Source organism: Candoia aspera, chromosome 1, assembly GCF_035149785.1.
Source record: "Candoia aspera isolate rCanAsp1 chromosome 1, rCanAsp1.hap2, whole genome shotgun sequence".
Classification (NCBI taxonomy): domain Eukaryota; kingdom Metazoa; phylum Chordata; class Lepidosauria; order Squamata; family Boidae; genus Candoia; species Candoia aspera.
The window spans coordinates 285,230,823-285,244,944 of record NC_086153.1 but is presented as its reverse complement, the minus strand read 5'-3'; the positions used below and the strand labels follow the sequence as shown (position 1 = coordinate 285,244,944).

Below are 14,122 nucleotides of genomic sequence, written 5' to 3'. Positions count from 1 at the left end.
GATGATTATAACAGGAACATTATGAACAGGAGTTAGTAGCCTTGGAGACAGTTAACCATATATTACTGGGAGATGAGAAGATGGATTAGATTTTTCCACCAACAACCATGAAATGATTGAAACAAACAGTTTTTCTTCAGAGGCAGATTTTAACACTTGCATAAGAATTTTAAATAAGTTGCTATTCATGCTTAAGAATAAAGGAGACAACATACAGTAGTAACCACAACTAAATGCAAATGTACAGGTGCATGAATTCCTCAGGGCCTGTGTGTTTCTAACAATATATACCAACCTTATCTGACAAATTTCTACTTGTTGGTGCAAAATATTAGAGGAGTGCAAGCTGTTAATATTTATGTCATCAGATGGTCATCAGATGGTAGTCCTCTGATAGTTTCCTTGATTGTATAATTAAAAGCATGAGAAAATCATGTTAACATGACATGATGAGCTAGGCTCATGCAGTGACAGTGCCCACACATCCCTGCTTGCATCTCCCTTCAGGCCATGTGACTTGGAACAAAATGGTCAGAGGCTTAATGGGTTTAGGGCTTAACATGCAGTGTTCCAGGTACTTTCAGCCAGGAACATTTCTTTAAAAAAAAAATGAACGACTTTTAAAGAGAATCCTTGTTTTTTGTTCTGTTTTTTCCCCCATGTGAAATCCATGGTGCACTATAAATACTAAACATGCTGAGAAATGCTACTTCAAAACCATGTACCTCGAAGAGAAGCAGTCACAGGTGTGATAAGCCTAATTCTAGTTCATAGCAGATGAAGAGGAACAGTTTAATGGTTAAGGCACTGGCCTAGAAACCAGGAGACTGAGAGTTCTAGTCCCACCTGAGGCATGAAAGCCGACTGGGTGACCTTGGGCCACTCACTCTCTCTCAGCCCAACTCACCTCACAGGGTTGTTGTTGTGGGGAAAATAGGAGGAGGAAGGAATATTAGGTATGTTCGCTGCCTTGAGTTATTTATAAATATAATAAAGGTGGGATAGAAAATAAATAAAATAAATAAGTAGCCAGATCATGCTCATGGCTAGTCTATTCCATGAACCTGTTTTGCACAGCAGCCAAGTAAGACATGGGTATTAGCTGTCTCTCCTCTTACTTCCCAGAGGCTAGAATTGAGAGCAAGAGAAAACAACTTCATCAATGTTGAGAGATCAATCAAGAGAACTCTCAGAACAGGATTGGATCTAGTTGTAGTCATTTCTACTGCCATTGCTAGCAATGGCAAATGTAAGGGTCCTAGTTTTAGTGTGTTTCTTCTGACTAAATCTTGAACAGATCCACTGTGGAGAATATTCTGTCCCATATCATTCCTAGCTTAAGTCCGCTATGACATCTGATAGTGAACGTTTATTTCAGAAAACTTGCTCTTTTTTCTTTTAATTTATACTTTTAGTTTTGTGTCCATTGAACACAGTTCATTTCTGTGACCTGAGTACAATGAAAAGAGCTGCCCTTCTGTTTAACATGGTATTTTATACTGCCATATAAATAGCAGTAAAGGAAAAAATAGTACAAAATAAATGTATAAATGGAATCTGCAAGATTGTAGGAGCTTCCTTCATCATATTCAGTTCAGGATGCCCCAGCCAACTTTTCAAAGCAAAAGAAACATTTTTAAAGCCTTTTCAGCCTGCTGTTTCTGACCTTTAGCCAACAGGGTCCTAGAATGGCTTACACTGGTTAGCACCACAGTGGTTCTAGGTAATAGTCTAAATCAAGAGTGAGCATCTTAGTGTCCCTTAGTTCCCTTGCAGCTCTTACAGCCCTCTCTGGTAATAATTGATGTAAACTGGTAGCACAGGTTCCTGCTGTTTCAAAGAGGAGAAGAGATAAAACATTTAGTATAAGCCTAAAACAACATAGTTAAAGAGAAAACGGCCTCAATTCCTCTCAGAAATGTATTGTTGCATCACATGAATGATGTGGCCTCACCCACATTGCAGCTCCAAAATGTTATGTGTGACAAATCTCTAATCTGAAAGAAGTAGAAGGGAAAAGGAAAAAGCAAGCTCAGATTTTTTAGTTTAAAATTACTGGGCTGTTCTCTGATGATTGTTGAAGAACCACGAAAAGCACCTGATTTCTTAATAAAGACAGTGGGATAGCCTTCTTTTCTTTCTCTTCTGCTTTAGGAATAGCTGCTGTTAAATGACCAAGAATTCGATGGGGAGGTCAGCATAATCAAAGTAGTGGAGAAAAATCAGCAAGTGATGAAGAAAACAAATAAAATTGCTAACTGTGTAGGTTTCTTTTGGTTTATTCACATTGTTGGAGCTGGGATTAGCCAATAGCAATAGGGGGATGGGTGAAATCTTTCCAGCCGGCATGCAATGGTCCTGATCCAGCTCATGGGCCTGTGATGTGCACTAACGTAGAAAAGGTTGAAGTTCAACTGCACATTATATACATAGCGTAAGATGCAGTTCGACCTTAATAAATAAATATTTGGTAAGCATTACAAAGTCAAATGAAACAATGGTAAGAAATTTGTTGAAAAAACATTGTATTCACATGAAAGGAAGACCCTGAATTAAGATTTTACAACAGAGAGAAGGGGGTGTGTCTGAGTCCATTGCTGTCTTCCCAGCAAATAAAAGATTACCATTCCAGTTGACGTTACATTATTTAGGAACACAATGTAATATTCTTTTAAGATAAATACATGAATAGCGTAATTTTATAAGATTAGCAATGTAAAAAATTTGCTTCAAGAACTTCTGTTTTATTTATAAGAAGAAAGTGTTCAGAACATACTGTATATGTCAGTAGTGTGGTGATATATTATATAATTTATATATGAACATACACGTATATATCAGAAAGAGAGATACTAATTTCCAGTTGATTCTAAAAGCTTTTGAGCTTCTCAAAATGAAATTGATAAAGATTTCTAAATTTTGAGAAGTTCATACAGTAAATGGTGATAGTGCAAACAATTTCTTCAAACAATATTCGTACAGTGAAAATTATTCTATGGATACATTTGTCTCTAATTTTACAACCACCCATTTTATTACTTCCTTGCAAATGTTCACTGAGCTATCACCCTTATACCTGCACTTTGACTTAGCTTCTTGAGAAGTAATGTAATTTTCCTGCAAATTAGGTAAGGTTTAAGTGAAATACAGGAAGAGCATTGCAGTGTGGGATTGTATGGAATAATAAATACCCACCCTGAGCAAAGTCTGTATACAAAAGAAAGATACTATAGTTCAAGTTTGCATCAAGAGAATTGTATAAGAAAAAAAATTCCTAGAAGCTTCAGCATTTTTAATAGAAATACAAAATCATAGTGCAATGCTCTGGAAGTCCAGTGATGAAAGTGGTAATGAGGAACAATCACATCCAAGACCATGGGGCTTGTGGCCAGGACATAATGAAGGAATCTTTTGACTAATACAAGACCCATCCTTAATTTAATGTAGTATGTAACATTTTGCAAAATTCAATGTAGGTGAATAGACTAATGTGACAATTTAATTCTAACACTGCATAGTAGAGTTTAATTTGATATTTGGCTGCAAACTACACTTTAAATTTCCTGTGACACTAAATTGGGACTAAGGATGCTTAGATAGAGGCTTCCCAGACTTAGGCATTAGAAAGCCTAGGGCAGTTATCAGTGATGACATACTCATCAGAGGAATGGTAACCCATAAATGCCTAATGAAGCTGCATTCATGTAATGAACTGGTGTAACCACTTGGAAGCAAACCAGTTTTAGTCTATTTATTTAAATACCATTTATTTAAATTATTAAAACAGAATACACAGAAGCTATTTTAAATATGGCATGTTATATTTTCCTACACTTACTGTTTTAATACAGTTACAATGCATTTGAAAATAAAGGAGACACAATATTTAATTTTAAAATCACATTACCTACTTAATGTAATATGTATAACATGATGTTAAATTGTGGAAAATTAATTTGCAGAACAAAGTGTCAGTGCCCTACTATATAAGATTGTGCTTGTCCAAAATAAAGTACAACTATGAAATATTTAAAACCTTACGTAAAAGTTAGTATCACTAGTAGGGTTTCCTCTCTATATATGTATATATCTACGTATGTATATATCTATGTATGTATATATATATATATCTGTGTGTGTGTGTATGCATTATCATTTTATTAATTCTGTGTATTTTTATTACTTTAATAATTCTATTGCTTTGTTAAAAGTAACTACATTATATCTACTTTGCCATGCTTGAGAAAAGCAATTCTTTTTTAAATAAAAAATTGTGGATTTTATTCTAGAAGCTACCCTGAGCTTTCAGATTTCAGAGTGGGGAATTAATTCAATCAATCAGCCAATCACCTGGACTCAATCCAAGATGCATTTATTTTTTATTTGCAGTTTCACTGTATGTTATTCATTCCATTCTATTCATAAATAACAGTACCTTGACTTTTGCCCAGTTATCAGGTTCAGGTATCCCTACCTCTAGAATAAATTGAATTACTAACAATATTTCTAGCAAGTCTGCAATTTCATAGCCAAGGCCTTTTGCTATTCTTACTATTTCATTTATATTGTTTAGGGTTGAATTTATACTGCCAGCTGATAGGTCTATGAACCCATCAGTTTGAATACATGCAAGTATGTATGGTTTAAAATATTTTCAGCTAAATTTCTGGACAGTCATGTTCACTGTTTCAATGTGCAATGTACATCGTAACATTTCACATGCCATGGTGCTGACGCGTGTTTCTGTTGGGAGGGAGCTGCTGTGAAACCTTGTGCCAAGCTCTGTATCTGTGTTCATTTCAATGGAATGTGTTTGGGTTATGTGCTCTGCTCAAGGACTTTTCCCACAGACCAGCAGAAGCCGTTAGGAGCACCTGGGATTGTGAGCCTGGGAAGATTCTACAGGGGGAGGGATCTTGTTTGTACCGAGGGTTTTTTAGTTTGCATTTGGCACACTTTTTCCATTCTCAGCTTTCTTTGTGATCCTGCATACTATTCTTTAATAAATCAGATATATTTATGAACCTGTTCATGAGTCTGATGGTGTTTTAGGATAGGTAATCCTTACATAAAGCTGAGAATCACCAAAGTTGTACCGTTAGCTCCTGCCAAGATTAGTTTCTTGTGAGGGAAAACAGTTAACAATGGCCAAATCCAAACCCACGACCGGGAGACTCGAGGAGCCGACTAGCTTGATGCCCGAGTCAACAGTCAGGAGCGAAGAACTGAGCCTCACCCCAGAACCTTCAGGTTCACGGCAGCATTTGGGTTCCAGCCCTGAGGGAGAGGAATCTGAAGATGGGAGAGCACCAGAGCAACCGGCACCCAGCGAATCACCTGCAGAGTTGTTCACCTGGGATGAAATGGGAGAACCCCAGCCAGGGACGTCCCAAGCGTCCTGGAAGTATCGGTTCCCGCTGGCCCCAAACATAGAATCTACCACGGTATCAGAAGGGAGACAGCCTAACGCACGAGGAAGGGAGGAATCTCAAACCGCTGAAAGGCTAAGAGTGGTAGAGGCCAAATTAGAATTGATGGAGTACATGCTAAAAGCCCTGTCTCTGTCATGGGGGCGCAGCCAAGGAGCGAAGGAGATTCCAGCTCCACGCAATCATCCTCCATCCCCTCACCCAGACCACTGGCGGAGTGGGGCCAGAGATGGAGACGGGATGAATCTCCACCCCGCAGAGCTCATCCATCAGTGTCCCCACCCCGAGACAGGAGAACTACTGTAACCCAGCCCAACCACTCAAGCAGCCGCTAATTCAGCTCCAACAGGAGCGGGGGTGAAAGACTTTTCTGTCAAGTTTGACGGGGATCCAACTAAGTTGTCTTTCTTCCTCACTAATGCTAAAAGTTATATGAAACAGTTTGGACCCTGCTTCCCTTCCGAAGAGGCTAAAATAACTGCCATTGCCACCAAGCTGAAGGGACGAGCGGCTGACTGGTATGTTCAATTAAGTGAGGCTAGCTCCCGAGCTTGAGGATTTTGAGGAATTCATGTGGGCATTAAAGCTGCATTTTGAGGATCCTCTAGCCAAAGCAAGGGCTAAAAAGGCACTGAAGGATCTTATCCAGGGCCAACTGCCTGTAGCTGATTATGCCCTGGAGTTTAAGGCTTTAGCTGGGAAAATTACCGACTGGTCTCAGTCAACCTCAATAGAACGATTTAAAGAGGGACTCAACAGGGACGTCCTGCAGTGGGCGTTGTGTAGGGACAACCTAGAGACATTGTATGAATGGATCTGTCTGGCCGGCAAGGCTGAGCACACCCAGCATACCTACATGCAAACCAAACGACCTGAAAAGCAACCAGCCACCATGAGGGGACCCCGAAGTGCCGCAACTGCTACCCGGACAGGCTATAGAGCCTGGGAAGAGGAGAGAGATCGGCGCTATGTGAAGGGTCAGTGTTTCCGATGCAGAAAGGAAGGGCACCGAGCAGTTGATTGCCCAAAAGCCAAGGCTGGAGACTGAGCAGGCAAACTGCCAGCCAAATCGCCGCCCTCATCGCGGCGGATGACAGCAGCCAAGGGGGCGGCCGACGCTGAAGAAGTACCCTACTTTTTGGGAGAGGCTGAAGACGACTCTAAGGAACCGACGGGAAACGCCAGCCGCCTGCCATGAAAAGCGCCTGCGGGCAGGTGGAGGAGGATGGGCGCAAAGATGCTATGGTGAGTGCTGACTGTCCCACTCTAGCAGTAAAAGTGAAATTGGGCTCCCACACAAAGACTACAGAGGTCTGGGCTTCAGTTGACTCTGGGTGTTCCAGGTGTCTGATTCACCCTGATCTGGTTGCTGCTTTGGACCTGCCTAGCTTTCCCCTCCAGCAGCCTTTGATCTTCACACAGCTGGATGGTTCAACTGCGGGGGGGGGGGGCAGCAACCCATTTCACTGGAACTGTCACAATGCAAATGGGCAGCCACTGTGAGACTTTAAAATTTATAGTAGCACCCGTTGGCAACCCCTTAGTGATTCTGGGAATTCCCTGGTTGACTTACCGAAGCCCCCATATAAATTGGGAACACAGAACTCTGACTTTTAAGGATGGGTTTTACCAAGCCCCTGCCACAGAGAGGGCTTCAAGAGCGGGGGTTGGAAGGGCTGCAATTGCCACCCCGCGCCCTAGTTTGGCACAGTTAGAGGGCTTGCCCAATCGATACCAAGTTTTTGCAGATGTTTTTGGAGAAATGGAAGCAGATCAGCTACCCCTTCATCGGAAAACTGATTGTGCCATAGAGTTGGTTCCTAACACTCAATTGCTGAAGCCAAAAATTTATCCAATGACTCAGAAGGAGCTTGGGGCATTACGGGACTTTATTGACAAAAATCTGTCAAGGGGGTTTATTGAACCTGCAAATTCCCCAGTTGGGGCCCCTGTGCTATTTCGGGAAAAGAAAGATGGCACGCTTTGACTCTGTACGGACTAAGGTAAAGGTAAAGGTTTCCCTTGACGTAAAGTCCAGTCGTGTCCGACTCTAGGGGGCGGTGCTCATCTCCGTTTCTAAGCCTTGGAGCCGGCGTTGTCATAGACACTTCCGGGTCATGTGGCCAGCATGACGACTCGGAACGCCGTTACCTTCCCGCCGAAGCGGTACCTATTGATCTACTCACATTTGCATGTTTTCGAACTGCTAGGTGAGCAGGAGCTGGGATTAACAACGGGAGCTCACCCCGCCGCGCGGTTTCGAACCGCCGACCTTCCGATCGGCAGCTCAGCGGTTTAACCCGCAGCGCCACCGCGTCCCGTACGGACTATCGGGGGTTAAATTCCGTCTCGATCTGCAATAAATATCCTCTACCACTAATGAAAGACATGTTAGCCCATTTGTCAAAGGGCAAGATTTTCTCCAAGCTCGACCTTTGTGAAGCCTATTTTCGCATCCGCATACGAGCTGGAGATGAGTGGAAAACTGCTTTTAATTGTCCATTGGGTTCATTTCAGTACAAAGTCCTCCCTTTTGGGTTAGCAGGGGCGCCCGGAGTATTCATGCAATTGATTAACAAAGTATTACATGATCATTTGTTTAAAGGGGTCCTGGTTTATTTGGACGATGTGCTCATTTACACTGAATCCGAGGAGGAACATGAACGCCTTCTCAAACAGGTGTTAAGTAAGCTTAGAAATGCCAAGCTTTATGCCAAGCTTTCCAAATGTGAATTTCACAAATGCCAACTTGACTATCTAGGCTATAGGGTATCTGACAAAGGCATTGAGATGGACCCTGAAAAAATTCAGGCGATTTTAAGTTGGGAACGTCCCTGCACCCAGAGGCAACTACAAAATTTCCTAGGGTTCAGTAATTATTATCGGCAGTTTATCCAGGGATTTGCTGAGATTGCTTTGCCCCTTACTGACTTGCTACGTACCAAGGGTTTGGGAGAGACACGCAAGGTGAAAAACCCTGAGGCGGTGCTGAATTGGACACCTGAATGCCAGGCGGCATTTGAGAAGTTAAAAGCCCTCTTCACTGCTGAGCCTATTTTACAGCACCCCGATCCTGAATGCCCCTTTGTGGTCCAAGTTGATGCTTCTGACTCCTGAATTGGGGCTATATTGTTACAGAGGGATTCTGACAATAACTTAAAACCCTGCGCTTATTTGTCTAGAAAATTTTCTGAAACTGAACACCGGTGGCATGTTTGGGAAAAAGAGGCTTTTGCTGTAAAAGCCACTTTGGAAGCCTGGCATCACCTCCTGGAAGGCGCTAAATGCCCTTTCGAGGTTTGGACTGATCACAGGAATTTGGAAGCCCTCCGCACCCCCTGGCATCTCAGTCCTAAACAGATTTGCTTGGCTCAATTTTCCAGTCGCTTTAACTTCCAGTTAAAATTTATTCCGGGAAAAAAAAACTTTCTGGCCGATGCTTTGTCATGTTTACCTCAGGACTCTGACCACGTGGCAGATATAGTGGGGACTGTTCTTACTGAACCACAACTGGGCTTGGTTGCCGTCACCCAGAGCCAGACTCGTGCACAGGCAACCCCGCCCCCAGCCACATCTGGGAGGTGAAAAATGCAAGTTCCTTGTCAGTTACAGAAGGACTTTCTCCAGGCACTGAAATCTGACACTTGGTTGCTGGCTAATAGAGACAATGTTTCTTTTGAAGACGGTCTAGCGTGGGTGGAACACTGCCTTTATGTGCCTGAAACTTTAAGGGCTGATGTTTTGCAGCATTCCCATGATGATAAACTTGCTGGACACTTTGGTTTTGTCAAAACATTGCATTTGGTTCGCCATCAATTTTGGTGGCCATCCTTAAGGCATGATGTTAAGGATTATGTTGCTTCCTGTCCTGTTTCTGCCATGTCAAAGCGAAAAGGGGGTAAACCACAGGGGCTTCTGCAGCCAGTGGCCAGCCCATCCCGTCCCTGGGACGAGATTTCTATGGATTTTATTGTGGATCTTCCTCCCAGTCAGAAGAAAACTGTCATTTGGGTTGTAAAAGATTTTTTCTCCAAACAAGCCCATTTCATTCCGTGTGCTTCCATTCCGTCAGCCCCACAATTGGCCCGCCTATTTCTCATCCACATCTACCATCTCCACGGTAGCCCCTCCCGCTTGGTCAGCAACTGCAGGACACAGTTTACTTCCCAGTTTTGGAAATAATTTTAAAAATTGATTGGCACCAAACAGGTGTCCACATCGTCGCATCCTGAGACTGACAGATCTACAGAGGTTTTGAACTCTGCCCTCGAACAGTTCCTTAGAGCATACATAAATTGCCATCAGGACAATTGGGTGGACTTGTTGCCCTTTGCTGAGGTGGCTTACAACAATGCTGTCCATCAGAGCACCAGGCAGACCCCTTTTCGTGTGGTTTCTGGTCACGACTTTGTTCCCATCCCTGAGCTGCCACAAACCCCTCCCCAGTCCTGTTCTGCCTCTGACTTGGCTGTTAAGCTGGCTGATTCCTGGCCGGTGATTCAACAGGCTTTGGCTGATGCCCAGGCTGCTTACAAGTTCCAAGCCAATAAACGTTCTTTGCAACATGATTTCAAAATTGGGGATCAGGTTTATTTTTCTACCAAATTCATCAAGTCCCCACAGCCCTCGAAAAAGCTTGCTCCCAAGTTCATTGGTCCTTTCCCTATTGTTGGTCTTATCAATCCAGTTACTGTTAAGTTGGACCTGCCTCACAATTTGAAATGCTTGCACCCTGTTTTCCATTGCAGCCTGCTCAAGCCTGTCCACCACTCTTCCCGCTGGCATCCCCAACCTCCTCCTCCTGCTCCGATCATGATTGACGGGCAACAGCACTTTGAAGTCAAGGAGGTCGTTGATTCTCGCAAGCTTCGGGGCACCCTCCAGTACCTGATCCACTGGAAACACTTTCCTCATCCTGAATGGGTGCCTGCTCACCACGTTAATGCTCCTGATTTAGTTAACCATTTCCATTTGGCTTACCCATTGAAACCTTCCATTTAATGTTTTCTTTGTTTTGGGGGTCAGTATGTCATGTTCACTGTTTCAATGTGCAATGTACATCGTAACGTTTCACATGCCATGGTGCTGACGCGCGTTTCTGTTGGGAGGGAGCTGCTGTGAAACCTTGTGCCAAGCTCTGTATCTATGTTCATTTCAATGGAATGTGTTTGAGTTATGTGCTCTGCTCAAGGACTTTTCCCGTGGACCAGCAGAAGCCGTTAGGAGCACCTGGGATTGTGAGCCTGGGAAGATTCTACAGGGGGAGGGATCTTGTTTGTACTGAGGGATTTTTAGTTTGCATTTGGCGCGCTTTTTCCATTCTCAGCTTTCTTTGTGATCCTGCATACTATTCTTTAATAAATCAGATATCTTTATGAACCTGTTCATGAGTCTGATGGTGTTTTAGGATAGGCGATCCTTACACAGTCCTTCGAAAGAACATGAAACAGTAACAATGATAGGAGAGATTACACCAAGTTGTACATATATGCTACAATGAGGAAATGGGAAAAATGAACCATTATTAAAAGCTTGTTGTTTTATAATTATAAAAATAATATATAATTAATATAAGGCAACTTATCAGAAATCATAACAATGAAGTGGTAAATCAGCAGCATGCTAAGTAAATTTGCTTAAACTAAATGCCACTTGTAAGAAGCCTTCATAATGTGTTTTGCAATGCTTTTTTATCAGGTGTCAAGTCACATGATCTTGCCATTCTGATCATGACATCTAATGTTTGTGTTTATGATACTCTTCATGGGTCTTCAGAAGCACTTTCAGTTCTTTCCCCATAATCTGCCATATTTTTCTTATATTGAAATCAGTCTTGAAATATAATTTTGAAAAGACAAAATTAATTGATAACTTCAGTAGCATAAAAAATGGTTCAACAAAAAACAATTGCAGATACCTCCTTGCAGGTAGATTATGGAGGCAATGGAGGTCAGTATCTATAGACCCATCAGGTGGCAACCATCACATATGGAAGACTGTGACTTGGAACGTAAAAGGAATAAATGGCAAAGAGGATGAATTAACAAATGAGATGAAAGAAAAAGAAATATAAGCTGTGTGTCTATGAAACAAAGAGAAAGGAAATGATGTAAAGTCTGAATGAAATTGTTAAAAACCGCCCAGAGTCCCTCTGATGGGAGGAGATGGGCAGTGAGAAATTTGACTGATAGATAGATAGATGGATGGATGGATGGATGGATGGATGGATGGATGGATGGATGGATAGATAGATAGATAGATAGATAGATAGATAGATAGATAGATAGATAGATAAATAAAATGTATGTCAGAAAGTATGAATTGGTGACTTCCAGAGGGTGGGGGGATAAGAAAATAGGAATCCATTAGTTGATGGCAGTTGCATGATATGCTTCAGTGAAGTTGAATGAAATAGAAGAATCAGATTTGAGTTTTGGGAGAATCATGCAATATTATGTGATCCAGACTCAATAAGGCATGGTAATGAGGGCTGTTTGGTGAGTATGTCCTTAGAAAAAGGTTTGTTTTGTATACATAAAATAAGCCAAGTTTTCAAGGATAAATACACATGGCAAAAGAGGAATATAAATCTAGAAGCATGATTGATTTGATTGCTTATGATGAAAGATTGAGAGAATTAGTGAAAGATACAAAGGTAGTGAGAGATTCTGAATGGGGACAGATAATTTTTGGTAGTATTAAGGGTGGAACTTGGGGGAAATGGACATGGAAGAAAAAGAAGTGAAGGTTATTGAAGAGAAAGAACAAATGCAGGAAAAGAAAATAGGAGTTCTAATACTTCTAAAATATTAGTAGATAGATTAATCTTGCAACAGAATGGATGGAAATTGGATATAAGGATAGAATATGTGAAAACTGCTTATAACAAAGTAAAAAGAGTTATGCAACAGAGTGCCACAGATGCATGTGGATTTAGGTTGATAGTCATTGTGAAAAAGAATGCTTGGTGGAATGATAACTGAAAGAGCTATAGATTTAAGACATGCATATAAGAGAATGATTGCTGCAAAAATAAGGAGGAATGAAAAAAAAATAACTGTATAGAGAGAAGATGATAATTGCAAAATGTCAAAATGAGCTAAAATGGTTAATATTAGAAGAGGGAAATGAATGAAATTGTTTTGGAGGTTGGTGAAGAGTGCTAACTAAGTACCTCCAGCAGAGTGAATGGAATTTTTTAAAAAAGTGATGAAATTATTTGGGATGAAACTGAGCAAGGAAATATTGGAAGGAATATTTTAGAGATTGATAAAATAATATTAGTGATACGGTATATTGAAGAATAGAAAGGCTACAAGACTGAGTGCAAAAACTTTGCGGGGATTAATTTCTTAAGTGTGCTTGGGAAGGGTTTGGACAGAACTCTAATTGAAAGAGTACAAGTTTTGGGAAGTGCATTGTGGCTCTAAGCCAGGTAGGGGTTATGAAAAATAGTTTTTTTTTTCTTTAGCAGGTTAATGAAATATGTATGAATGTATATTTATTGTATGTTGGTTGATTTAGAGGGAATGTATGGTTAGGAAAATAGTCTTGGATTATGGGATGATTTGCATGAATATGATGGTGATGTTTGGTTGCTGACTGATAAGAGTGGTATATATAGTAGAAGTAAAGCATGCTTGGGAATAAATGGAATGTTTAACAAATGCTTGAATATTGAACAAGGAGTAAGACAAGAATGTGTGATGTCCCAATGGCTATTTAATGTAATAAGGGTAAATGTATAAGAAATGCTTGTGGTGATCTTAATGGTGTGCTGCTTGGGACCATTAATGTGCATGTACTTTCATATGCAGAAATTGTGTTGTCAGTTGAGAACCCAAATGATTTGCAACAAATATTAGTTTATATGATACAGAATTTGATACATTAATGTTCAGATTAGACTATGGTTCTGAAAATTATACATCAAAGAATAAAGTAGTAATGCTTGACAGGGAAAATAGAATGAAAAATTACAAGTTACACATAAATACAGTAGTGAAATACTAGAAGAAGTAGTTGAATTTCTGTACTTGGGTAGAATGTTGACTAAAATGGAAAAATGGATGAAGACATTAATTCAGTCTTTACTTTTCTCTCAACGCATTCATTTTTCCTTTATATATTTGTTTTGTAATTCAATTCTTATTCATTCTCTATAACTAAACCATCTCAACATCTTTTTTATGCTGTTCACTCATTTTTGTATTCAATCCTCATTCATTCATTATCTGTTCACTTAAACCTATTTTCTCTTATTTTATCATATATGCTTCTTAAATACTCCATTCCCACTGATTCAATTTATTTTTATGTTTCTCCTGAGATGCCCAAGTTTCACTTCCATGTAACAAGCTGGTAGAAGTACCTTCTTACACAGTACCTAACAATTTTTTTGCTTCTTCTAATATACTTTCATTCTTCAAAACAGACCACGTACTACCCACTATCTTTCTCCTAGCATTGGCACTTCTTAAAATGCCTTCATCCATTTTTCCATTTCCAGTTACTGACAGGCAATCCTAGCTAAGGTATTGTTACTCAAGTTATGAAGAATTGGAAGTAACTGAACAACTGAACCACAACTTGTATTCAAGCCATAGGTCTACATGACCTTCAGGATACCTGAAGAAATGTCATATTCTTCACAAACCTCCCAAGATCTTAAGTTTCAGAAAGAGAATCTTCTG

The 14,122-nt window shown here is 40.7% G+C and overlaps 1 protein-coding gene across 4 annotated transcripts in view; it reads left to right on the top strand.

Annotated features, from left to right (window-relative positions):
* Nucleotides 1-14,122, top strand: part of CDIN1 (CDAN1 interacting nuclease 1) — a 180,934-nt gene that overhangs the window by 55,770 nt on the left and 111,042 nt on the right. The window lies entirely within an intron of this gene.